The sequence below is a fragment of the Ochotona curzoniae genome, unplaced genomic scaffold, assembly GCF_017591425.1.
Source record: "Ochotona curzoniae isolate NIBS_2020 unplaced genomic scaffold, NIBS_Ocur_1.0 scaffold_2453, whole genome shotgun sequence".
In the NCBI taxonomy this organism is placed as follows: domain Eukaryota; kingdom Metazoa; phylum Chordata; class Mammalia; order Lagomorpha; family Ochotonidae; genus Ochotona; species Ochotona curzoniae.
Window position 1 is genome coordinate 3,452,583 of NW_024467094.1, and position 4,439 is coordinate 3,457,021.

Here is a 4,439-nt window from a genome sequence, read left to right on the forward strand (position 1 = left end):
GGATGCTCTTCATTATCGATCAACTCACAGTGAATTGAAAATACCACAAATTGAAAATGTGTCTACTATCCCCATGAACTGAACATTCTAGCTCAGTGGCCAGCCCTCTGTGGAGCATTGGTTGTTTCAGCTCTTAACTTCAGGGCTGACATGGAACCACGCTCAGCATTGCTACGTAGGACCTGATCGCATCCCAAAGACCAGGGAGAACGTCAACCTTCAGGCCAGCTTCTATTGTGTTGGTATCATTTCTACACCATGATAAGGCTGACAGACCACTATTTTGTGACTCTCAGCAACTCCATCAATAGCGTGAAACCAATCCTACAGGAGAATCTTCCTGCACCTGGTGGTCTGATGGGACATCTTGTACCTAGTCTCTGTTCACCATCTATTGCTACCTTAGCTCAGAATGCCACTCTCCTATCTCAAGTTTAACATCAGCCTTCCATTGGCATCCTAACTTTCAGTCCTATACTCTCTCATCTGTTCAGACAGCACTGTGTCTGAAATGTAAAGCTAATATCCCACTCCTCCATAAATTCCCTACCAACACACATGCCACATGCAAGCTGACCCCAGATCTGTTAGCTACAGAAGACTGTTACCTCTGTTTTCTTTCTAATTTGCTTTGCTTTGCTCTCTTTCACATGGAGGGGTCTGCACGCATTCCATTTCTTCCTTCCCTCCCTAACAGAAGGATCTCTGCACCATATAAAGTAGTGCTTTGCTCCGTCTCTCTCTCTCACTCTCTCGGGTTTCTGGACAAGCTTGTCGTATGTCTGGAATGCTCTTTCCCCCCTCTGGTTCTCCTTTATACCTGGAGGTCTCGATTCAGTTTATACTTCCCCAGTAAACCATTCTTGCCTCTCTCATAGTTGGACTAAATGGTCCTCCATTCAGTCCTCCCTACCCACTCTTTGAGGATGGAGCTAGAGCACCTTCTCACTGGTTTCTGGCACTCAGTAAACAATCCTAAGACACACTCAAAGAAGGATAATGGCAGGTAACAGGAGAGTTTTCTTCAAATTCAAACTCATCCTCTTTCTTGGGCTGCTACTGGAGAGGATCTGGCACAATTTTAAAGAAGCCCAATGCTGTGGGGCTGGTTCACATTACTCTTTCATAAGGCCTGAAAAAGGAAGCCAGGCCAAAGGCTGGCTGTTCTAAACATGCTATTAGCAATGATCTCTTTTTAATGATGGCCACCTCCTTGCCATCTGGAACAGAGAATAGGCAAGTTTCATGTCTACAGCCTTCTGGACCTCGCCTGAGCCCTGGCTGCCCAGACCTGGGGGAAAAGAATGGCTGCAGAGGGTGCCAGCACTTGGCCATGTCAGAGTGGAAGGTCTGCGGATAGTAACTTAGTCTCCTTGTGACCATGCCCGGATATTTGTGTTAGGAAATGATGGCAAAACCGTGAGACTTCTTGATGCATGTGTAACTGATACTCACAGTGGAGAAAAACATTTGAGAGTCCAATAGCCAACTGGCCCTTTTCAGGAAATTTTATTGTAACAATATGTGCTCTTTTTCAAGCCACATTCACATTCCTGCCGAATGGCCTTTCTTAGATTTTCTGGATGGATATGCAAGTCATTAACAGCCAAAGAAAATGTACTTTGTAGAGAGCTGTATGTTGGGATCAACGCAAGTTGACTTTATTCAAAGATACAGAGATCATCATGACATTTTTTGTTTGTTTGTTTTTTCCCCAAATATATGTAAGCAAGAATGATTCAAAAAAATCAAACTTATCAGATATTAGGAGCAAGAATGAGTTCAGGAATCTTAAGTATAGCCCTTCTGAGAGGCTGTGCACTCATAAAATCCTCATTTCTCCTGTGCATATCTTTCCTGAGTGCCCCAGAATCTATAGCACACTCTTCCGGAAAGGTCAAAAATCACACAGAAGGACAATGACAAATAGGGTGGACACCAAAGTTAAACACTTCTCTTGTAAGCCTGGGGGACAAACAGAAAAACAAAAGCCTGAGAGTTCAAATGAGCTGGACAAAGCATCTTCAAATATCTCATGGAAAATGTAGTTTTTGAAAAGGCTGAACATGGACTTTGATAGCTTCGGTACTAAAATAAAGTTTCACTTTTTTTTCCCAGAGACTTTTTGAGTTATCTAAGAACTCCCACTTCACAAGGTGAGCACCAGGGTCTATCTTCACAGTCCTGTGGAAGTTCGGAGTTGGTTTTTCATGTCCCTGGAAATGGACCTAATGCAAAGTGGATTTGTCAGTATCAAGTGGCCAGTGGAAACTTGGCGTCAGTCAAGGGTCACTGTGTCAAAATTAATATCAAGAAGTTTCCCTTAAATCTGTCTAAAATAAGGAATGGCATTAAGTGTCTATAAGTATGTCTCTTTTCACTAATACACTGACCGGATATTCCCTTTCTTATGGCCAGGGTTTTTTGGGAGCTGGAGACACACCTGTGAATTCCTGACAATGTGAAGGCAGGAGGCAGCTGTATAATTCCCCACTGATGCACAGCATAAGCTTGGAGTGGGGAACATTGGCACTCTTCTGCTTCTGAAAATGCAGGGCGCCCGGAATGCAGCTCCCTTATCTGTGGGATGGACATCCCAGGACCACCCGCAAGAAATGCTTGAAGCCATAGATAACACCCAACTTTGCAGGAGTTCATGCTGTATTTTCTCCTATATGTACATATAAGCACACACAAATTTAATGCCTTTTCCATTTTTATTAGGTGCTCACCATGCTCTTGGATGTGACCTTGTCAGTTGGAGCTGTGGTAGTAAAGCTAGCATGCATTTCATCTCTCCTCTTCACAGTTACCTAAGCAGGCGATATAGTCTAACCATGGATCTTAGCAACCTCAGCATACTTTATTTTTTTAATTCCTTCAGGTGGAGAACTTTCAGTGTCTCACTTGAAGTACTTCACTGCTTCTCTCTGGCATATCTGAGCAGCCAGTATCACTACCTTTTTGCTTTGGGGCCATTGTTAAGTACAAGAAAAGTTACTTGAATACACGCACCCTTGACCAATCTGGCTACTAAGTGATTCACAGGCAAATAGCACACACAGCCTGGCGATGCAAAGGACTAGTTGAATGATTGAAATCTTAGGAACAAGAGGAGAAAGCCATCCTCGTATACTTAACAACATTTCAGAGTGATGCGCAATTTAACACTGACTGTTTATTTCTGGAGTTTTCCACTGTGTCACTTCAGACTGTGGGTGACTATGGGCAATTATAACTGGGAAATACAAAAACCTCACTTCAGAGTGGGAACTACCAAGAGAGATCGTTTTAAAAAGCTCCTATTCTGCCCCATGCTTCCTTCTAGGCATTGGTCAGAAATCAGGTTATCTAAGCTTTGCGACCACAACACTCTATTCCCGATTGCAACTGTCCCTGTGTTTTATCAGACATGCAGAGGTGAAGATGGCTTCAAGCCCACAGAACCACACGCAGGCAGACTCCAGAGTTGTGAATCTTGTCTGGCTGCATGTACTGTCTACTCTAAAAAGAACTGACCGTCTGAGCTTTGGATACCTCACAGTTTTCTCTGTGGGCTGGCAATGGTTATCTATACTCTGTAACCAAGGAGCCAGATGCAAGGCCAAAAAGGAAAAAAAAAGAGAGAGAGAGAGCAGGTTGAATGCAATCCAAAGTGAATAATAAGAGGCTTTGATGACCAATCATCCATGACTTATGCAGAACTAAGAAATATCCACAAAGTGTCTCAGGTTTCACAGAAATAGACACAGGAAAATGGGCTGAGAAAACAACAACTCGCTCTGTTTTCCACAAAGTCTGAAGCAGAACGGAACACCCGTATGGGGAAGGCCTATAGAGAGTTGTAATGTTGGATCGGTGTTGTGGCTCAGCAGGGTGGGGCACCGCATGCAACAATGCCACCCCATATGTGCATCAGTTGGAGTCCTCCCTGACTGCTCCACTTCTCATCCAGCTTCCTGCTAATGCGCCCAGATGGAGTACTTGATCCCTGTAACACAAGTTGGAAACCCAGATGGAGCTCTTGGCTCCTGATATTGACTTAGTCTTGTCCCTGTCTTTGTGGTCATTTAGCGAATGAACCAGCAGATGGAGGATCTCCCTCTGTCCTCTCTCTCCTTCCTTATCGTCCTTAAAATGAATAAAACACGGGCCCGGCGCAGTGGCGCAAGTGGTTAAGGTCCTCACCTAGCACGCCCGGGATCCCATATGGGCGCCGGTTCTAATCCCGGCAGCCCCGCTTCCCTTCCAGCTCCCTGCCTGTGGCCTGGGAAAGCAGTCGAGGACGGCCCAAAGCTTTGGGACCCTGCACCCGCGTGGGAGACCCGGAAGAGGCTCCTGGCTTCGGATCGCATAGCATCGGCCGTTGCGCTCACTTGGGGAGTGAATCATCGGACGGAAGATCTTCCTCTCTGTCTCTCCTCCTCTCTGTATATCTG